The sequence below is a fragment of the Apodemus sylvaticus genome, chromosome 6 (genome assembly GCF_947179515.1).
Source record: "Apodemus sylvaticus chromosome 6, mApoSyl1.1, whole genome shotgun sequence".
Classification (NCBI taxonomy): Eukaryota; Metazoa; Chordata; class Mammalia; order Rodentia; family Muridae; genus Apodemus; species Apodemus sylvaticus.
This window is the reverse complement of record NC_067477.1, coordinates 140,346,016-140,370,201: the sequence shown is the minus strand read 5'-3', so window position 1 is coordinate 140,370,201 and position 24,186 is coordinate 140,346,016. Positions and strand designations below refer to the sequence as shown.

Genomic DNA, 24,186 nt, shown 5'->3' with positions numbered 1-24,186 from the left:
CTGACTTCTTCTATTTCCTTGTGTGATATGGTCTTGTTCAGATAGTTTAACTACTCTTGATTTAAGTTTGGTATGTTTTATCTGTCTTGAAAACCATCCATTTCACACAGATTTTGCAGTTTTGGTTTTTTTTTTGTTGTTGGGGTTTTTTTGTTTTTTTTTTTGTTTGTTTGTTTGTTTTTTTGAGTATAGGCTTTTATAGTAGAATCTGATGATTTTTTTTATTTTTTCAGTTTGTGTTGTTATGTCTCCCATTTCATTGATGATTTTTTTTTTAATTTGGATACTGGCTCTGCACTCTTCAGTTAGTTTTGTTAGAGGTTTATCTATATTGTTAATTCTATCAAAGCACCAGCTTCTGGTTTCATTGATACTTTGTATTGTTTTCTTTGTTTCTATTTGGTTGCTTTCAGAGCTGAGTTTGTCTACTTCCTGCCTTCTACTCTTTTCTGGTGAGTTTGCTTCTTTTTGTTGCTGAGCTCTCCTGGGTGCTGTTAAGTTCTTAGTGTAAGATCTCTCCAATTTCTTTACCAGGGCACTTAGTGCTATGGATTTTCCTATGATAACTGCTTTCATTGTGTCCCATAAGTTTGGGTATGATGTGTCAATATCTACCTTAAATTCTAGTAAGTCTTCAATTTCTTTATTTCTTCCATGACCAAGTTATCATTGAAAAAAAGTTGTTCAGTTTCCACATGTGGGCTTTCTGAAGTTTATGCTGTTATTGAAGCAAAAACTTATTTGCTGTGGTGAATGATGGTTTTTAATGATGTTTTTGGTCCATGGTGATCTGATAGGATGCATGGTATTATTTCTATCTTCTTATATAGGTTGAGGGTTGATTTGTGCCCAATTACATGGTCAATTTTGGAGAAGGTAGCATGAGCTGCTGAGAAAAAAGGTATATTCTTTTATTTTAGGGTGAAATATTCTGTAGATATCTATTAAATTTATTTGGTTCATTACCCTCTTAGTTTGACTGTGTCTCTGCATATTTTCTGTTTCAGTGACTGGCCTATTGGTGAGATTGGGTGTTATAGTTTCCCACTCTCATTGTGTAGGTTTCAATGTGAGTTTTGTGCTTCAGTAAAGCTTCTTTTATGAATGTGGGTGCTACTGCATTTGGGGAATAGATGTTCAGAATTGAGACTTTCTTTTGTTGGATTTTCCCCTTGATAAATATGAAGTACCCTTCTTCATCACACATGACAACTTTTGGTTGAAAGTCCATTTATTGGATATTAGACTGGCAACTCATGCTTGTTTTCTGAGACCATCTGCTTGGAAGACATTTTTCCCTCCATTTACTCTGAGATAATGTCTGTCTTTGTTATTGAGGTGTGTTTCTTGTATGCAGCAAAATGCTGTAATTCATTTGCATATTTAGTCTGTTAACTTATGTTTTTTTTATAGATGAGTTGAGTTGATTAATACTGAGAGACATTAAAGAGATATGAATGTTTGTTCATGATATGTTTGTTTTTGTAGGTGGTTTTATGTGCTTGTGGTTCTCTCCTTTAGGCTTTGTGATGTGATACTTAGTATCTTGCACTTTCTTTGGTGCAAGTATTCCTTCTAGGATCCTTTTTAGGGTTAGATTGGTAGATAGATACTGTTTGAATTTGCTTTTGTCTTGGAATATTTTGGTTTCTCCTGGAATATTTTGGTTTCTCCATCTATGTTGACCAAGACTTTAGATAGGGATAGTTGCCTGGGCTGGTGTTTGTATTCTCCTTGAGTATACATGATCTCTGAACAGGTTCTTCTGACTTTCATAGTCTCTGTTGAGAAGTCTGGTATAATTCTGATAAGTCTACCATTGTATGTTACTTTAACCTTTTCCCTTGTAACTTTTAATATTTTTTCTTTGTTTTGTAGGTTTAGCATTTGGATTATTATGTGAAGAGAAGATTTTATATTCTGGTCCCATTTATTTAGTGTTCTATAGGCTTCTTGTACTGTTATGGCCATCTCATTCTTTAGGTTGGGGAAGTTTTCTTCTATGATTTTATTGAAGACATTTTCCAGTCCTTTGAGCTGGGAATCTTCATTTTCCTCTATTGGGATTATTTGGTTTTTTTCATTATGTCCTGAATTTCCTGAATTTTCTTTGACAGTTGTGTTAAGATAGAAAATTTTAAGTTAGTTCAGCCCTCAAAATAGCATGAGGAATGTGAACTTATGGACCTGCCAGGAATCCGAAGTAGCAATTAACTTAGAAAAACATTAACTGCCAGGAAGCCAAGGAAGAAACTAACTTAGAAACTAATTTCCCATGCCCGCAGCTCTGTGTGTGCCAGACAAAGATAATGACTAATAGGCTTTGCGGGACCACCTGGGGGCCCATCAGTCAGGACAGTTACAGCCTGGAATGCAACCTTGGGAAGCCCCTAAGCCCTGCACCCCTTCCCTGTCTGTGGTTTTTGCCTTTATAAGTTTGTATGATTTTGGGGTTTGGGCTCCTCTCCTTCACTCCTGAATGAGGTGTTGAGTCCAGTCCCAGCTAGCTGGATCCTGGATAAAGCCTCTTGCTGTGTTGCATCACGTCCCTACTTCTGTGGTCTGTGGGATAATCACTGCTCCATGAGACTTGAGTGAGGATCTCCCCTCAATCTAACAGTGTCAATCTCTGAAATGTTATCTTCTAGACCTGAGATTTTCTCTTCTATCTCTTCTATTCTGTTGCTGATAATTAAACCTGTAATTTCTGACCTCTTTCCTAGGTTTTCCATTTCCATGTTTGTAAAGGGCCATATTGGAGTGCTATGCCACATTGCAGGAACTTGACATTTACCAAGTTGAAGTTCCTTTCCCAGCCTTTTAGCTGGAATTCCTGTGCTAGCCATAATCCTGCTCAATCTAGAGTGGAGCACTCATACCAAGATGAAGCCCATTGTTCTCCAAGGACCTGCAGTTTACTAACAGGCACTAACCACCTGCAGCCAGCCACCTGCTGTGCAAAGGCCAATTCTGCAGACCTGTTTCCAGCCTAGTCAGGGGAAGGGTTCCCCTCCCCCTGACTATATATTTGCAGACCTCCATTAAACTTTGAGCCTTGAACACAAAATTTGCCTTGGCTTCAGTTTCCTGTTGTCTCCCTGTTCCTATTTCCTGCTTTTCTTCCAGGGAACCTGATAACCCGTTTGACATAGCTGCTACACAGGTTTGCCTCCATTTGTGTTTTCTTTATTGTTTCTATTTCCCCTTTTAGGTCTTGGATTGCTTTATTCTATTCCTTCACCTGTTTACCTGTGTTTTTCTCTATTTCTTTCAGTGGGCTATTGATATCCTCTTTAAAGGGCTCTGTTATCTCTATGATATAGTATTTCAGGACAAATTCCTGATTTTCAGGTATGTTGTTTTATTCAGGGCTTGCTGTGTTGGGAGAACTGGGTTCTGATGATGCTGATGAATATTGACTTCTATTGCTTATGGCCTTGCATTTGCCTTTCACCTTCTGGATATACCTGGTGTTAATTCATCTGAGTGACTGACTGGAGTCTGCCTATTTTGTTCTTGGGTTGCTTTAGGTCTCATGGGAGGCCTGCAACCTTGGCTGTAGCAGACCACCTGTGAAACCAACCAACTGGGGACTCTTCACTAGAGCATAGAACTTGCTGATCTGTTACCCTGCCTGCAGTAGATCTCCTAGGAGGCCTTTAGACTGTTATATCTTCAGTAGAGCAGTCAAACTCTTGTCCAACTGCTGTGGGTGCAGCTTATCCTAAACTGCTCTGAGTATAGTAGATCTTCAACTGCTCTGAGTACAGTGGGTCCTCTAGGTTGGGTCAGGACATGGTGTCTCCACAGGGGTAGACCAGCTAGGAGTCTGCACCAGCAGAAATGAACCAGAGAAAGAAGCAGAAGATACAGAAGGGGAATGATATTTGGGAGGGGGAGGATTTTGGTGGGTGATTTGTCCTGAGTCCACCAGGCTCCCAGCAGCAACTCTGGGACTCCAGAGATAGGGAAGGTTTTTCACCAACTGCTTGAGTGCAATGGGTCCTCAAGTATGTGTCAGGATTTCAAGTCTTCTCTGGAGCAGACCAGCTAAGAGTCTGCCCCAGCAGAAAGGAAAGGGTAGGAATTGAATGCTTAATAACTTCAATATGTACAGAAGATTCCAATTTACTAGTTCTTCCATTATAATATTCATCTCATTTGAATTTACATATGAAGGTTACATATGATTGGGTGCAATACAATTGAACAAAATACCTCTATATTAGATATATACTCCTGTTCACTATGGAATTAGTATTTACTAAAAGATATTGAAATTTATATAAATATTTTGAATATTGCACTGGCAATTTTCCAAGGTACCCATCATAATTTCTATAGGTATACAAATCACAAATAATTCTATGCATCAATAATCATGTAACAACATATATGATCATATCAGTTTTTTTAAGAATAGTGTTATAATCATTGACAGAGTGTTGACACAAAGTAATCTTAAATAGGATTATAGAATTCTAAACTGTTTGCTGCTGTTTCTACCTAGTATTAGAATAAAGAAATCCAAATTAACAGAGTAACAAGTATGAATTAAATTTTTCTATTTATGTAAATTTACTCATGCATTAATACTACCATGAAATTTTTTAACAGAGTAATATTTTTTAGTCACATTTAAGCAGTGGAACTGGTTTCCATTTATCCTCCTTTTAAATGAAAAAAAAAGTTTAATAAAAGTTGGGATATTTTTACTTGAGGAACACATGGGTTCACACAATTTATGCAGAATAAGCATTATAGCAATTGTAAATCCAGAACATTACAGGGTACCAAAAATCAAATGTATACATGGATTGAAGACTAAAAAAAATGATTTCAATAAATTATACATAATGTTTTGGCAGGACTGAAAGGTTATCAGATGCCAGAATCCACTCCCTTAGCCACTCTGAAAAAGAATAAAAGCAGTATAGTCATTATACTATGGTATCATCTGTTTTGTGAATATCAACTCTTTTTACATTGCCCTAAAACTCAAAAATGCATTAGCAGCTTCCACAAAGGAGACAGTGTCTAGGTATAAAGTGATGAATTTAAATTTCAGATTCTTCTGGAGGAAGAAAAGCTGGCAGAAGAATATCCTGTGTGTCTGTGGAGAAATAGCAAATGCAAATTTATCAGATTTGGGATGCAAGAGACTATCTGTTTTTCTAAAAGTCTACATTACCACTGAAGCAAAAACAAAGAAGTTGACAGAGAAAATGACTTGCTTCACCTAATAAGACAGTACTCATTCACCTTGATAGAGCCTCGTCACTCCCAGTTGTACCCATCTCCAGGTCATTCCACACAAGTGTGCAGGCTTGTTACTTAAAGGTAAAGTACACTGCTAGGATTATGCTATTCCTTTTATTCATGGATGATTTCAGCAAGGAATTGGAACCATTTGACAGAAAAACTGAAACTAAATATATTCTGTTACAAATATAGAGTGATTCACATAAAATCTCAATTGGAAATCTTAAAGAAAATGTGTGAAAAATAAAAATCAGCAACCCATTGTTATGGTTTGATATGTGTGCTCAAGTCAATTTCATTTTCAAGCTATGTTGCTCATATAAAACATCTTTTTAGTTTTCCTAGGAGACACACCTGTTTCTAAATAGGAAGCCAGTACTGAAACAAAAATGGAGTTTCAAGATGAAGTGTGTGGGAAGGTAAAATGTTATATAGAGTAGTCAAATATGTATAACTCATACCCTGAACATTTATAAATTTTTTCATCTTGGTCTAATGAATATTTTGTCTGATTCTTGGCATTATAAATCTAACCTTAAAGGAAAGCAATCGCAAAATGGGTACTTCTGTCCAAGATGTCTTTTCTTAGGGAATATTTCAGAAATAGTTGAAATCATTCTCAGTCTCTTTAGTTTGTCTTATATACATCCACAAAACACATTCAGCATAAATTTGAATTGTATAATATAGCCATGTGTTGCAAGAAATTTAGTGATAATTTCATATTACTCCATTATTGGCTTCTCACTGAGGACAATAAATTGCTATTAGATAAAGAATTCATTAGTCATTAGGGAAATGCAAATCAAAACAACCCTGAGATTTCACCTCACACCGGTCAGAATGGCTAAGGTTAAAAACTCAGGAGACAACAGGTGTTGGCAAGGATGTGGAGAAAGAGGAACACTCCTCCACTGCTGGTGGGATTGCAAGAGAGTACAACCACTCTGGAAATCAGTCAGGTGGTTTCTCAGAAAACTGGACATGACACTACTGGAGAACTCTGCTATACCACTCCTGGGCATATACCCAGAGGATTCCCCGGCATGCAATAAGGACACATGCTTCACTATGTTCATAACAGCCTTATTTATACATTATACACTGAAATTATACAATTATGGGATTGTCATGATTTGTATATCATGATTCTAACAATTTAGAAGAAATAGATTAAGTATTTTTAGAAGTAACAGGATGCAGACCATTACAGAAAAGCAAACTGGTCAAGATACCACTTGTAGAGCCCATTTACAATTGATACATTTACAGCAAAATACTTGAAACTAAAATTGAAATATTATTCCAGAAGCATCAGAAAGATAGTAAGAGGCATGGAACAAAAATTTATTATGACACTGTGCATTATAGAAATGTTAGAGACACTATATCTATGGAGTTTCAGAAACATGGCTACCTAAACACACCCTGAACCAGTAAATGTGGAAATGAGATAGTGTATCAGGCCTCAACCCTAGACAAAAAGTTCCAGGCAACTAAATAAAATATTATTCCTCATGGAAGTTCATACAATTGTTTATCCAATACCAAATGGCCACCCCTGAAAACCTAAACACAAGTATAAGATTTATACAGGAATAAACACAATTGCTCCCTCTGCTCTCTTACACACACACACACACACACACACACACACACACACACACACATACACACAAACATACAAGGAAGAAAAGTAAGTGGGAGGCATTGGCCTAAGGCAGAAGAAAGGGAATAAATATGTAATTATAATATAAAAAATAAAATAAACAAACAACGCATACAAACCTATGACCTTTCTTCATAACAAGTTTGTGTCTTCATCAATAAATAACCACTAATGTAATACAACTAACAGTACCAATACAGGTATTTCGAATTCTTATACTTTAAATGTTCATGGGGGGACATAAAAGTCTGTGACAAGAGACAGAATTCCTAAGTCCCCTATGCTCCCCAATAACCTAACTAATCTGAGAAGTAACAGGGCAGATAGGCACTGATCTAAATAAGTCCAGTTGAACACTGACTGTGAAGCTGCCAATGTTCTGCAGTATTTAATATTGCCATTTTTCATATCACTGGAGATATGGAGTACCTTTTTAGTCTAAATAAATTTGTTCTTTTTTATTTTAACTGAACTAACTTTAATATACTAAAAGGAACAAACTGTGCTTGTTTTATTTAAAAAAAAAACTAAAATTAAATAAACACTCTGAAGGTCTTCAGTTCTTACTACTGTTCTTCAGAGAACTGATTGCATCAGTGTATAATTTAGTAAAATGAAAAAGGTACAGAGGCAATGAATTCAATGGCCATTAACAAGACAAACATGCGAAATAGCTGGGGTAAGTAAATAACTCAATGATATATATTAATTTTCCAGACTCAAAAACACTTGTATACTTAAAATACTTCTCTTTGTTTCCAAGACAAGGATATAATTTACCAGTTAAAAGCAAGTCTATGGCCATGACCATTTATCACTGTAAAGTGGTAGCAAATTACTGATTTTAAGAATAAAGCAAGTCAATGAATAAGCCATTAATTCAGCAAATACTCATAATTTATAAAATAAATATGTGTGTGCATATTGTTATAATTACAAAACAAAACTTGAATTCCACATGGAAATGTAATAATCTGGTTGATAAGAATATTTTAAAGACTTGTCTTTTCAACTGTCATTTGTATTGTAGTGTTTCATTTGTACAAATTACTCTTAAATGTTTATCTCTGTATTTACTAATTGAATAAAACATATTACATAGGTGTGAAGAGCATAGCAAGCACTTGAGTATATATAAAAATAATGTATAAAGTTCTGTGTAATTGTGTACAGTTGCCACTTTCCATATCAACCGAGATAGAGTATTTTTTAATCACATGCACAGCCATGTCAAGGACTGATGCCTGAGATCCATGGGAACTCAACAAAGGCTTCTTTTTCATATTAGGTTCAGGAAGGATATCAAGGTCTTCCTCTTGCACAAGTGAGAATGTTGGCATATATATGGATTTACAAGCATTTAAGACCAGTTAAATGAATGGGGAAGAGCCTAGAGAAATAGAAATGGAAGAATTAAATGTAGTGAGGAAAGAAAGGTCATATTAAAGGTATTAGTATGGGCAAAGATAACTAGCCTTTGGATAGGACATATGAAAATCTACTGCTATAGAAAATCACTAAGCACACATACATGCCCACAGCTAGTATGTTAAAAGAGTAGTGATGTAGTTGTTGGCCAGATAAGTTGCAGAGAGCAGTCACATATAGATTATTGTACTTGGTTTTTGTTATGGCTGTTTTTGGTTTTCAGCATGACTATATCTATACAGCTATGAGGATATTTTTTTTTTATTAAGTAAACCATTTGAAGTGGGAAGGCTCACTTTTAGTCTATCTTTTGAAGTGAGAAAATACATTATTAATCTGTGCCACACCTTCTGGAAGCACAATTTATAAGAAAAAAGAGTTTGCTTTTGCCCGAGTGTTCTTCCTCTATATTGACTGGTATTAGAGCCTCATTTTTTTTTTTTTGTGATTCCAATATATGCTGAAGACCAACTCAGATATGTAGTCTTGTGGACTGAGCAATCATTAGATTCCTTTGTGATAAAGCTCTTATTTGAATAGTGGATCATAGCCTGTAAGCCACTTTAGTCACTTCTGTTTTTATACATGTATACATACATTGATTTTGTACAATCACTCTATCACTTATGTTCCTCTAGATGACCCTGACCTACATAGACATGTTGACCTATCAGAATTTGATGGTAAGGTGTTACTGATGTATATACCACATTTTTGAGGAATAGGATGCAAAGAATAAAGCTGGCATAGACATGTAAACTTCACACTTTCATATGTTGAAAGGTGCCTTGGTCATTTTAGTAGGATAAATTTAACCATCAGTCCTATCACTCTGGACTCTTCAGACTATATTTAAACTATAGTATGGACTGATGAGAGATGAACATGATCACAAATACTTGAATCAACAATAATATAATTTTTCAAAGAATTATGAAGTGTTCTCCAACTGCTATCTATAACTGCTTACTGTGTTAACATCATCTTATGCATTGATGTGAAAAAAAGATGAATAAACTCATTCTCTAAGAACAATATTGTGCAAGCTTTGCATGAAACTTGTATGTTACCTTTTAGTATTTTATTGAATATCATTTCATTCATTTAAAATTCTTTTCCTTTAACTTAGAAATTGTTCACTGGCTTCCTTATCTAGGTTCAGTCTGTGGCTGTGAAGTATTTTGAAAAAAAAATCATGTTATAAGAAACCCTTTTCCTTACTTAGCTTGAATGTCCAGGTCATATCCAATATCAAGGTAATTTAGTGCAAGAAACTCAGGAAAGACCTACAGGGAAACACTGCTTAAAGGCTTTAACCCTTGCATACCTTCTGGATAACTTAGATACTTTCTTATGTAACTAAGTACTGCATCCCTAGAAATGGCAATATCTACAGTGCTACCTACCTGAATTAGTTTCTGATCAAGTAAAAGCTCAATAGGCATGCCCACATGATCTGTTATAGGCAATTGAACAGCGTAGGGTTTTCTAAGTGGAAGTAAAAAGGGAAATCCCTATCAGACTATGTGCTCTCTTAATTTGTGAAGTGCTCTCTAATTTCTAAGTTACACTAACCTCTAAATTTCTGAGTTACTCTACTCTACTGTTTTCCCTTTCCTTCTAATTTTGTTCTTTCCTTCTGCAACCTAATGCTATCCTTCCTAATTTTTTGCACATTTTATATAGTATAATATCACATGGGTTTTCCAGGCATCCTTTTCTATGTAAAAGTTAATAAATTGAAGGAGAAGCTTATGAGTCTACATCAGAGATGTTTACAAGTATTTCCATTATGATGTTATCTAGCTACATATAATTATCTGTCACTAGCTCCACAAGTGCACTGAGAGGCTAAGTCCGAAATTTTTGTGTCTAAGTTAGCATTTAAGTTTTTTATAGATAATATTTTATGTGCCATCCTTGCACCTACAATTAATCATACTTTCCCTTTTATTGTCTCCCTTTAAATCTTTTGTTTTTAGATTATAAAATCAAAATATCCTAAAATGATGACATGAAATTTAAGATGCCTTTATACAACATTTATATTGTTTTTAATTCACTCATTCATTACCTATCACCTTCTCTGTGCTGCTCTTTTTCTGATGTGTACAAGTTTCCTTTCTAAGCACTGATTCTAGACCTTTGTCATTTGACTGCAAGACAGTTAGGCTAAAGAAGCCAACACAATTCCAAACATTTGAAGGGAAGCTTTTTACAAGCTAGGCCTTAATTCTCTAATGCTAATTGTTCTAGTACATTATAGAGTGCTTTCTGTACTTTTGATAATAGTATGAAACTAAGAGTTATGAAAAGGCCACAGATGAGCTTCAGTCATGCCATAAGTTTCACAGACTGAAAAGCAGAAAGCTGTCCCTCTTTCTTTACTCTTTTATTTATTTTATTTTTTGGCCTTATCCACCTATCCATCTATTTTTTAATTAGATATAATCTTTATTTACATTTCAAATGATTTACCCTTTCCTGGATCCCCTCTCCCTGAAAGTCTCATAAGCCCTCTCCCTTCCCCCTGTTCCCCAATCAAACCTGTCCCACTTCCCTGTCCTGATATTCCCCTACACTGCTGCATCGAGCCTTTCCAGGACCAGGGACCTCTCCTTCTTTCTTCTTGGACATCATTTGATATGTGAATTGTGTAATGGGTATTCCAAATTTCTGGGCTAATATCCACTTATCAGGGAGTGCATACAATGTGTGTTCTTTTGTGATTGGGTTACCTCACTTAGGATGATATTTTTTCAGCCCTCTTTCAATCATAATAGAACAGACATCACATTGTAAAAAGAGTGTAAAGTGGACATTTTGAAATAACAAAAATAGAACATTTTTGTGTCTGTATAATTTGAATCTGTGCATTTTGCCTCACCTGCCTTTCTGGCAAGTTGATATCCTGTTTTCTCAGTTCTCTTTTCAGCTACTATAACAATGCCTGTTTTTCTTGTCACTATGGGAAATCCTTCTTTCATATCTATCAAAGTTGATGCATTGACTCCAATTCAACAATTACTTCCATGGGCCAAACAACCAGTTTCTTTCCTGAGATACTGCAATTATCTCTTAATTTGTTTTCTACATTCAACTTTTCACCTTCTTTCCAGTCTTACTGTTGTCAGCCACAGTGGTGGCTTAAAATGTGGATTGATTTCTTCATTCTCTTTTAATAGAACTTTTCAGTGAAAAATACCTGAAGTTTGGCTCCTTATTTCAAGTTACTCTTCTTCTTCTTCTTCTTCTTCTTCTTCTTCTTCTTCTTCTTCTTCTTCTTCTTCTTCTTCTTCTTCTTCTTCTTCTTCTTTTACTTTCATCTCAGTCAACATACTTTCTGTATTTTATTTTAACCATGCATGCTATTTTAATATTATATTAACACCAGCATCCAATAGGTTGATCAGTGAGCAGGAAAATTTAAATTAGACCTTTGGCAGCTATGGTGTTTACCCCAGATCCTAGGGATTTTGGTCATGGTGGATATTCCTTCAGGCCCTGTCTCCAATCTGCTGCAACATTTAAGCACCACACACCTCCATTTAAGACCTCTTCAAAGATAAACTTCAATGTGTTTTTGTCTATATATAAATCCATGGGACTATTCCGCTTAATCATAATACACTTTCTTTCATTTATATTCTCTGAAGAACAAAACCTGGTCTTACTCTGTGGCCCAGAAGGGCTTTAAAATCACTCTGAGTCACATGTGCCTCAAGTTTGTATTATTCCTCTTGCCTCAGTCTCTCAAGGGCTGACCTCAAGTGGTAACTGTCTTAATTTCATTTACAGTTTTGTTCATTGTTATTTTCTTGTTTTCATTTCCATTTGTATTTATTTTATCTGTATTTGCTACTTCGTTACTTATAAAGCATAACTTTCAGCACTCAAATAAAAATAAGTGCAAACTCGAATATTCTTAAAGGAATGCATCTGAGTTAAGAGATAAAAGAGCTTTCCTGAAATTTTCATTTATTCCTACCTTTAAAAGTTAACCATGAAATCAAACATGAAAAGTAAATGGATTTAAAAGGACAAAACATACATTTCAAAGACAAAAAAAATGCAGTGATCAAGACAATCTACTGTACATTTTGTCAAAGTCAACAGAAGACAGCATGAAAATAATCTATTTTTAAATGTATAAGCAAAAACACTCCTTAATAATAAGATAACTGAGGAATATGTATTTTCAGATTTCTGTACATTAAGCTGTAAGTAAAATAAATAAAGAGATGTGTGTGACAGAATGAAAAGTAAATGAAAACTCTGCCCAGATAAGTCTATGTGGGTATCAGGAATTCAAGACTAAATTTCTTAAATTTTTAAACAGAACAATAGAGTATGTTGGTCTAAGGATATATCTCAATTGCAGAGTGCTTACCTAGCATGCAAGATGTCCTTTCGGTTCTGGGTTTAGTCCCCAGTACTATCTAATGGAGGAGGAGGTATCTTTTTCTCAGAAAGAAACAGGAAAGACCATTTCTTTTATTGAATATCATCTTCATTTACATTGCCAATGGTATAACCTTTTCTGATTTCCCACCTCCCCAAAGACCCCCAACCCCTCCTCATACCCCTTGCCTCAAGGTATATGCTCCTCCATTCAAGAGAGCCTTTCTTAATAATACTAATTGTGTTAAAACAAAAAAGACTGTCCCATTCAAACAAATTCTTTCCATGACACTGTTGCTTACATTCTCACATTATTAAAACCTTATCACTTATTTGGGTCATTTTCACCTTTCAACTGTTTTAACTGATCAACTATGCAGAATTATTGGGCCTCAGTTATATATGATTTGAATCATTCTTATGCAAATCTAAGCAGCTGTTCTGACAGTGATGTGGCGGAAATAAGTGAGACACTTGAAATCTTCCCTTCTGTGTGATGCTAAATAGCAAGTAAGTCACATCTCACAGCTTCTTAACAAGGAGTAAACATGCAGGCCCTACATAGAGGCAAGAACTTGTAACAACAAGCACTACCTATTGTATCAAATACCCTATATATATTATTAAGTATATATATAGTATATATAAGTATATATAGTACATATATAAGTATATATATATATATATATATATATATATATACACTATAATACTGTATGTATATATATAGTAATAATAAAGTAATAAGCAAAAAATGAAAATCATGATTTTACCAAAGAAACAAAATGAAGGCAAATGAAGTCATATGGGTCCTAGAGGTCCCACTCTGATTCTGAAGCAAATTTTAACCCAAAGGCATCTACACAAAATTTCCATGATTATTTATATTAAAAAGATTCAGAACAGATGAGCCCAGTGTGGCCTACCTTGTCAAAGATAAATATCTGCTTAATGAAAAGTTCCACTGCTAAAATGCTTCAACTGACTATATCAATTCCCCTGCTGCTGGACATCCCTAAGAAGTGGTGGTCACTTAACGTGACTTACTCACTGTCTGCATTTAGAGACAATTGGGATAATAAATAACTTCCCAAGCCTAACAATTTATAATTATTTATAGAACAGTATATACTACCACTTAAAATTCCACAGTTAAGATAACCTAATTATCTTTAAATACTGAGAACACAAAGGGCTCATACATACTAAATGTGTCAAGTAGCCACTTCCTACTTTAACATTACTAGCTGTATTCTTAAAGTCTCTATGGGAGAAGCAGAGATTTTCCCCATGCCTTTTGGCAATAGATTCAAAAGCTTAATTCTCAGATCTGTAAAATTTTATGAAGTCTGTGATTTTTAAAGCTAAATTATTCGATATCATAAATTAGTATTGCATTCGAATATTGCCAAGAATATTCTAGAACAAAATTAAGGTAAATAGGTCTCCAAGCATTTGCTTTCCTTATTAGATAACCAAGCTCAAATAATGTAAATGCAAGGTGAAATTTAAATAAGTTTATATATATGTGACAAGTATCAACCACTTATAGAATTAAATTCATTTGTCAATACTACAAATCCATAATGAAGCAGTAAGAATATTGTCTACAAAGTTCTTACCCAACTTTTTAATGGGGTTATTTGGTTCTCTGGGTTCTACCTTCTGGAGTTCTTTGTATATATTAGATATTAGCTCACTGTTGGATTTAAGGTTGGTGAAGATCCTTTCCAAATTTGTTGGTTGACGTTTTTTCATTTTGACAGTGTCCTTTGCCTTACAGAAACTTTGTAGTTTTACGAGGTCCCATTTGTCAATTCTTGATCTTAGAGCATAAGCTATTGGTGTTCTATTCAGGACCTTTTCCCCTGTGCCCATGTCCTCAAGGGTCATCCCCAGTTTCTTTTCTATTAGTTTCAGTGTGTCAGGTTTTAAGTGGAGGTCCTTGATCCATTTGGAGTTGAGCTTGGTACAAGGAGATAAGAATGGATCCATTCGCATCCTTCTGCATGCTGACTTCCAATTGAATCAACACCATTTGTTGAAAAGACTATCTTTTATCCACTGGATGCTTTCAGCTCCTTTGTCGAAGATCAAATGACCATAGGTGTGTTGATTCATTTCTGGGTCTTCAATCCTATTCCATTGATCCGCTTGCCTGACATTGTACCAATACCATGCAGTTTTTATCACTATTGCTCTGTAGTAAAGTTTAAAGTCTGGGATACTGAATCCCCCTGAAGTTCTTTTACTGTTGATCATACTTTTAGCTATAATGGGTTTTTTGTTGTTCCAGATGAATTTGAGAATGCTCTTTCTAGCTCTATGAAGAACTGGGTTGGGATTTTTATGGGGATAGCATTGAATCTGTAGATTGCCTTTGGCAAGATGGCCATTTTAACTATATTAATCCTGCCAATCCATGAGCATGGAAGATTTTTCCATTTTCTAAGAACTTCTTCGACTTCCTTCTTCAGAGATCTGAAGTTCTTTTCATATAGGTCTTTCACTTGTTTGGTTACATTCACCCCAAGATACTTTATGTGGTTTGTAGCTATTGTGAAGGGAGTCATTTCACTAATTTCTTTCTCAGTCTGCTTATCCTTTGAACATATAAAGGCTACTGATTTGCTTGCATTGATTTTGTAGCCAGTCACTTTGCTGAAGTTATTTATCAGCTGTAGGAGTTCTCTAGTAGAGTTTTTAGGGTCTCTTAAGTATACTATCATATCATCTGCAAATAGTGATAGTTTGACTTCTTCCTTTCCAATTTGTATCCCTATGACTTCCTTATGTTGTCTAATTGCTCTAGCTAGGACTTACTTCAAGAATTATATTGAAAAGATATGGAGAGAGGGGGCAGCCTTGCCTAGTCTCTGAGTTTAGTGGGATTGCTTCAAGTTTCTCTCCATTTAGTTTGATGTTGGCTACTGGTTTGCTGTATATTGCTTTTACTATGTTTAGATATGGGCCTTGAATTCCTGTCCTTTCCAAGACTTTTAGCATGAAAGGATGCTGAATTTTGTCAAATGTTTTTCAGCATCTAATGAAATGATCATGTGATTTTTTTTCTTTGAGTTTGTTTATGTAGTGGATAGCATTTGTAGATTTCCTTATATTGAACCATCCCTGTATTCCTGGGATAAAGCCTACTTGATCATGGTGGATAATCGTTTTGATGTGTCTTGTTTATGAGTGGATAGCATTTATGGATTTCCTAATGGATCCCTGCATCCCTTTGATGAAGCCTACTTGATCATGGTGGATGATCGTTTTGATGTGTTCTTGGATTCAGTTGGCAAGAATTTTATTTAGTATTTTTGAATCGATATTTATAAGGGAAATTGGCCTAAAATTCTCTTTCTTAGTTGGATCTTTGTGTGGTTTTGGTATCAGCGTAATAGTGGCTTCGAAAAAGGAGTTGGGTAGTGTTCATTCTGTTTCTATTTGGTGGAAAAGTTTGAAGAGTATTGGTGTTAAGTCTTCTTTGAAGGTCTGAGAGAATTCTGCACTGAAACCATCTGGTCCTGTTCTTTTTTTGGTCGGAAGCCTATCTATGACCCCTTCTATTTCTTTAGGGGTTATGGGTCTGTTTAGATGGTCTATTTGATCCTGGTTTAATTTTGGTAATTGGTATCTGTCTAAGAAATTGTCCATTTCCTCCAGATTCTCCAGTTGTGTTGAGTACAGGTTTTTGTAGTAGGATCTGATGATTTTTTGAATTTCCTTGGTTTCTGTTGTAATATCTCTGTTTTCATTTCTAATTTTGTTAATTTGGATACTTTCTCCATGCCCTTTGGTTAGTCTGGCTAAGGGTTTATCTATCTTGTTGATTTTTTCAAAGAACCAGCTTTTGATTTTGTTGATTCTTTTTATGGTTCTCTTGGTTTCTACTTGATTGATTTCAGCCCTGAGTTTGATGATTTCCTGTCCTCTTCTTCTCCTGGGTGAATTAGCTTCTTCTTGTTCCAAGGCTTTCAGTTGTTCCATTAATCTTCTAGTGTATGCTCTCTCAAATTTCTATTTGGAGGCACTCAAAGCTATGAGTTTTCCTCTTAGCACTGCTTTCATTGTGTCCCATAGATTTGAGTATGTTGTGCCTTCATTTTCATTAAATTCTAAGAAATCTTTGATTTCTTTCTTTATTTCTTCCTTGACCAAGGTATCATTGAGTAAAGTATTGTTCCGTTTCCATGTGTATGTGGACTTTCTGTTGTTTTTACTGTTATTAAAGACCACTTTTCCTCCATAGTGATCTGATAGGACGCATGGGATATTTCAATCTTCTTGTATTTGTTGAGGTCTGTCTTGTGACCAACTATATTATCTACTTTGGAGAAGGTACCATGAGGCGCTGAGAAAAAGGTATATTCTTCTGCTTTGGGATGAAAAGTTATATATATATATGTTAAATCCAATTAGTCCAAAGCTTCAATTAGTTTCACTGTCTCCCTGTTTAGTTTCTGTTTTCCTGATCGGTCCATTGGTGAGAGTGGAGTGTTGAAGTCACCCACAATTATTGTCTTAGGTGCAATGTGTGCTTTGAGCTTTAGTAAAGTTTCTTTTATGAATGAGGGTGCCCTTGTATTTGGGGCATAGATGTTCAGGATTGAGAGTTCTTGTTGGATTTTTCCTTTGACCATCAAGAAGTGACCTTCCATGTCTCTTTTGATGACATTAGGTTGAAAGTCAATTTTATCTGGTATTAGAATGGCACCTCCGCCTTATTTCATGGGACCATTTGCTTGTAGAATTGTCTTCCAGCCTTTTACTCTAAGGTAGTTTTTTTTTTTTTTTTTTTTTTTTTTTTTTTGACACTGAGGTGTGTTTCCTCTATGCAGCAAAATTTAGGGTCCTGTTTACATAACCAGTCTGTTAGTCTATGTCTTTTTATTGGGGAATTGAGTCCATTGATGTTAAGAGATATTAAGGAGTAGTGGTTGCTTCCTATCATTTTTTATTTTAATTTTGTACGTGTGTGGATATCTTCTTTAGGTTTGATGAAAGAAGCTTAATATCCTGCTTTTTCCAGAGTATAGTTTCCCTAGTTGTAATGGTGTTTTCCCCCTATTATCATTAGTAGGGCTGGGTTTGTGGAAAGATATTGTGTAAATTTGGTTTTTGTCATGGAATATCTTGGTTTCTCCATCTATAGTAATTGAGAGTTTCACTGAGTATAGTAGTCTCGGCTGGCATTTGTGTTCTCTTAGAGTCTGCATGAGGTCCGCCCAGGATCTTCTAGCTTTCATGGTCTCTGGTGAGAAATCTGGTGTAATTCTGATAGGTCTTCCTTTATATGTTACTTGCCCTTTTTCTCTTACTGCCCTAAGTATTCTTTCTTTGTTTAGTACATTTGGGGTTTTGGTTAATATGTGATGGGAAGTATTTCTGTTCTGGTCCAGTCTGTTTGGAGTTCTGTAGGCTTCTTGTATAAAAATGGGCATCTCTCTCTTTAGGTTAGGAAAGTTTTCTTCCATAATTTTGTTGAAGATATTTGCTGGCCCTTTAAGTTGTAAATCTTCACTTTCATCAATGCCTATAATCCTTAGATTTGGCTTTCTCATTGTGTCCTGGATTTCCTGGATGTTTTGGGTTACAAGCTTTTTGCATTTTTCATTTTCTTTAACTGTTGAGTCCATGGTTTCTATGGTATCTTCAGCATCTGAGATTCTTTCTTCTATCTCTTGTATTCTGTTGTTGATATTTGCGTCTATGGTCCCTGATTTCTTCCCAAGGTTTTCTATATCCAAAGTTGTCTCCCTTTGTGCTTTCTTAGTTGTTTCTACTTCTGTTTTTAGATCCTGGAAGTTTTTGTTCAGTTCTGTCATTTGCTTGTTTGTGTTTTCCTCTAATTATTTAAGAGATTTTAGTGTTTCCTCTTTCATGACTTCTGCCTGTTGATCAAAGTTCTCCTATATTTCTTTAAGTGATTTTTGTGTTTCCTCCTTATTGGCTTTTGTATTCTCCTGAATTTCTTTCAATGATTTTTGTGTTTCCCTTGTAAGTGCTTCTAACTTTTGATCCATTTTCTCCTGAATTTCATTAAGTATGTCCTTCATGTGTTCCTGTACCAGTATCATGACCAGTGATTTTAAATCACAATCTTGTTTTTCTGGTGTGTTGGGGTATCCAGGACTTGTTATTGTTGGAGAATTGGGTTCAGATGCTGCCATAATGCCTTGGTTTCTGTTAGTAATGTTCGTACGTTTGCCTTTAGCCATCTAGTTCTCGAGGTGTTAGATGGTCTTATTGTCACTGGCTGGTGCTTCAACCTACTGTGGATCTTTAAGGTTATTTCTGCAACACTGGATTACTGGGTTTCCTCTGACACAGATTACTGATATGCTGCCTTCCTCTTTTCTGCCTTTGGAGCCCTGCTCAGTCTTGCCTCAAGCAATGTTATACTTAGGTTGTCAAGGTCAACCAGGTGTTCTCTGTCTGCTCTATTATGAAGCGAAGATGTTGTTGTGGGGGTCACTCCCTCTGTTGATTCTCACATAGGACACAGTTCCCGCGACAGACTGGCTTGCAGATGAACTGCCTATGTGCTCAGTTCCTGAGTGCAGGCAGAACCCTGGAGATTTGCACCCCCAGAGATCTAAAGCTCAGGGTTATCCAGTACTTAGTGATGCTTTTCTGTCCTGGCAGGCAGCGAATATGGCCACAGGGAATCTCTTCCTCTGCTGCTCTCTGGGCAGGACACAGGACCCACACCGCCGGGCTGGCAGACAAACCTCCTATGTGCTCAGTTCCTGAGTGCAGGCAGACCCCTGGCAGTTTGCACCACCAGAGATCTAAAGCTCAGGGTGATACAGTACCTAGCAGCCCTTTTCTGTCCCAGTAGGCAGCGAATATAGCCACAGGGCTTCTCTCCTTCTGCTGCTCTCTGCGCAGGACCTTGCTCCCCTTTCTAAGAAGGACCAAAGCACTCACACTTCAATGGAGGAGTTAGAGAAGGGACTGAAGGAGTTTAAGTGGTTTGCAACCCCATAGGAAGAACAGCAACATCAACCAAACAGACCTTCCAGTGCTCCCAAGGACTAGGCCACCAACCAAGGTGTACACATTGCTCCAACTGTATATGTAGCAGAGGACAGCCTTGTCAGACATCAATGGGAGGAAAGGTCCTCCGTCCTATGAAGGTTCAATAGATGCCCCAGTGTAGGGGAAACAAGGGCATCAAGGAGAGACTGGGTGGATAGAGGAAAATCCTCAAACAAGCAAGAAGCAGTTGGTGGGAGGAGGAAGGATGGGATAGGGGATTTCTGGAATGGGGAAACCAGGTAAGGGGATAACACTTGAAATGTAAATTAATTAAAATAAATAAATAAATAAATACAAACTTAAAATATATAGGACAAAGTAGTTCAGAATGAAAACAAACAACAAACCAAAAAAAAAAAAAAAAAGATAGAGATGCTAGATTTAAAAAAAATAAAAGTAAAAATAGATTTTAGGAGAGACTCTTAACTCACTGAATATATCATTTCTGTCATAAAAAGAAATAGCATGCTTTTTCCTGCAGTAATTCATTCTAATTAAATAATTCTCGAACTTCTAATTAACACTACATTAACAAGTGTAAGGAAGTTTATCACTAAGCATTCATACTTGTTTTAAGTTATTTGACTCTAAAATATATCAAGTAAGGCTTTAAAGATTCTGGGAGTGGCAGCTTCATAACCTTGTTCCTCAGTAGGTTCTGAGGTGGCTCCTCAGGCTTCATGGCTTCACTATGATCTTTCTCCTCTTCTTCTTTGTTGTCTTCTTCCACTTTTTTTCATCTTCACTCTCTAGAGGTTGGGGGATAAGCTGATAACCTACAAATTCATAAGTATTAATTCTCTAACTCTCTTTCTGTTCTTCTTGGGTGGAGCCCTTTGTGGCAATCCCTTGGCCTACATCTCATCATTTATGATGCTTCTAAGTGTATGTCAAATGTAAATACAAGCCATGACTTGTCCTGACAGCACACAGGAGAAGTCCTACAGAGTGCACTGTGCCCTTATCATTCTTACTAGGTTGTACTAATGGTACAAAAGAAACCACAAAGATATTTTTACTTTCCCAAGTGTTTTGTCCATCCTCATAATCTATGTCAACTGAACCACTAAAGACATGACCAATATGCTCCCAACTATGAATAAGCTCTTCATGTAGTTTCCGTGTTCTGTCTGGACTCCAGATCCACAGAAAATTCTATCATACTGATAACAGTCAGAAGCTATCTGAAGGCAATTGCCCACCACAAACGTGGTTCAGAGAAATCAAACCTTAGCAGTGGCTTGTTGGATTATCTTCATCTTCGGATGGACAGATGACTTCTATTTTTTTAATGTTCATTGCAGACTTATTTATATTTATAATAGCCAGAAGCTGGAAAGAACCCGGATGTTCCTCAGTGGAGGAATGGATACAGAAAATGTGGTATATTTACACAATGGAATACTACTCAGCAATTAAAAACAATGAATTCATGAAATTCTTAGGCAAATGATTGGACCTGGAAAATATCATCCTAAGTGAGGTAACTCATTCCCAAAATAACACACATGTAATGTAGTCACTGATAAGTGGATATTAGCCCAGAAGCTCTGAATACCCTAGACACAACTCACATATCAAATCATTCCCAAGAAGAAGGAAAGGAGAGGGTCCTGGTCCTGAAAAGGCTTGATACAGCATTGTAGGGGATTACCAGGAAAGACCAGTGAGAAGGGGTTGATTGGGTAATGGGCAGAGGGAAGAGGGCTTATGGGACTTATGGGGATGGGGGAACTACCAGCTAAAGTAAATGCTGTAAGAGTTAACATTCTGTCAAATTTAAAAACAATTCATTGAATTTCTTTGTGTAGTAGATTTTAAAATCTATTGAATTTGTAAAAGAAAAAAATATGAAATCGAGAACTGAACCAACTTTTCAAAGTATCTTCTGAATGACAGTTTTGAAGATTTTATTTCCCCATGCTTATCTTACTTCATCTTTTTACCATTTTATTTTAACCCATTAAAGTCTAAAACTGTAGACTAATATGTGTTCCTCTTTTCTCAGTCTAAACTTCAATAGTGAATCTTTCCATTTTCAAGTCTTCAGTTCTCATAGAATGTCACTGGTACTCCTCCAACTCTACTAAGATCCTCATGCTAGTTTATAAACTTAGGTCTAGATGGATAAGTTAGTTTTTTCTGGTGTTCTACACTGGTAAATAAATTTAAGGTATTGTCTCAATTCATGTAATAACCTTTGATTGTAGATCTACCAAAAGCTCTAAAATTGCTTTGCCAGATGTCTCCACATGTTTCTTAAAAGCTAATTTCAATGTTGTGTGTCTTCCCTTACACTTTCAACTACCTGTTTTTTTCCCATAAGAAATAAATATTTTGGTATGCTTTCACTGAAGACATAGTTCTGAAGAAAATTCTGTTTTTCTTCTGATACTCCCTGCCTGTCACTCTAAAGTCAATCATATAACATTCCCTGTAATCTGGATTGCATATGAAAGCATAGAAACCAGATCATGCTAGTATTTAAGTGACTTGTTATTGCAATTATGGTATAATTTAATTATTTCCAGAGTTAGGAAAGCCAAACAAGATCTTTGACAGAAGACTTGTAAGATGGTAAATAGATATACACAATACTTCTGTACATACATCCTAATCCTCAACTAAAAAAAAACAAGTGTATTAATACATGCTTATAATTACAATCTTATGGAAATCATGGACATGTGGTTAACTGGAGATTGCTACTGATCCAGTCTAGTCTAGTTGATATGATGCTGATCCACATGTACACCCATGTTCTTGCCTCAATAACCTAATCTATTGTGGATCTTCTAAGCAAGTGAGCATGTTCCTGAGATATGTGCTTCAAAGTCACTCATCTTTCTATCTGTAATACATTTCCTATTGAAAGTTCATATACTTGTTGTGGATGGCTTTCTTGACTTTAAAGTGTTTTTACCTGCATCTGTCTATGTTTCTAATAATACCTAACTTGTTAATATCACTACTACAGGCTGGTAGACCACTATGTGATCTAGAAAAAGTGTCTGAGAAGATTTGCTGTTGTTTCATAATAAATATTAAAATCAAGGATTTTTTATTGTAACAAGTTTCTACTTATGAGTAACTTAAATGAAATAAGAAATAATAGAAACATCATATAGGTAAGACTCTCAATAAATATAATTTGTCAGTTTTAATGGTTATTTGTAACTGATTCTCTTAATTGGACAAAGTGTTTTAGATACAATCACATGCAAAATGTAGTGATGTCTATGTGATTGAGTGAGATTTTAAATATTTTGCTTCCATAAATTTGCAACCATTTTGCAATGATTACCCCTTGTTCACTTTAGCTGAACAAATTCTTCTATGCTCCTAGAGCCAACAGGCTGCCCTTCATCAGATGATATATAATCTCATCATATCTTTATCTACAAAAGTGCTATTTATAGGAAGAAGATAAATTAAAATGGAAAATATCAAAAGAGAAAGTTGAATTTTTTAGATTTTTTTTGGTTTTGTTTTTTAATACCATTGATTTATCCATACTCAGTGGTGACTTTAGGAATCCATTTAGAGCCAGACAGAGAACTCTGTTCATAATCAAGGGACAGACCAATGGGGTCTCTATTGATTTCAGACCAACCTACCGCAGTCAGGAATTCTTCCCCCTATGTAATTTTGGCATATCAGCTTCCTGCAGAAGCCAAGGGTTGATGAAACAATATAGTGAAAGCAATAAGAAAAGAGAGATCATATAATATTCAAAGATGAGAGGTCACTTTAAACTCAGGTAAAACTCCAGGTGAGTCTCTTTTGTCTTGTTCATTCTCATGCTGAAAACTAGGCAGATAAAACTTTTGTTTTCAGATCAGCTATGGTTTAAATTCATTCTTCATTTCAAAAATCTAGTTAGATACAGTTATAGATGTACATAATTCAAGTCAGAAAAATTCTGATGACAGTTGTTATTTGAAAAGAACCTGTTTCAAATGACTACAATTTAACTGCCCACTGTTCAACTACTGCAAATCAGTGGTAGATCTTACTATTTTACTACAAATGTCATTATCCAAATCAATCTTACTCACATTAACAGCAGCTATTACTGTCTACATGATTCATGTTCATGAATTAATAAAGATTATTTTGTCCATTTGTCTTTGTTTTGTTTTAATTTTAGGAAAAGGCCATGTATTCTTTCTAAAGTTTTATTTCTTTTCTCTCCAAAATAAAATCTAACATCTTTAAAATGCATAAAAGACTCACACTGTTCAGAATCTAATGTCAGACTAGCATGGACACAGTTCATGGCCATGCTAGTCTGGCCAGCAACCTTTTGCAAAGCCCTGAGTTGTGGACTAATTAACACATTGCTTACACCTCTGGAAAAATAAGTCCACATTAATGTAGCT

General features: G+C 35.7%; 1 pseudogene; it reads right to left on the bottom strand.

Moving 5' to 3' along the window:
* Positions 1-20,381: 20,381 nt before the first annotated feature.
* On the bottom strand, positions 20,382-21,029 carry LOC127687706 (protein-L-isoaspartate O-methyltransferase domain-containing protein 1-like; annotated as a pseudogene).
* Positions 21,030-24,186: the final 3,157 nt, after the last annotated feature.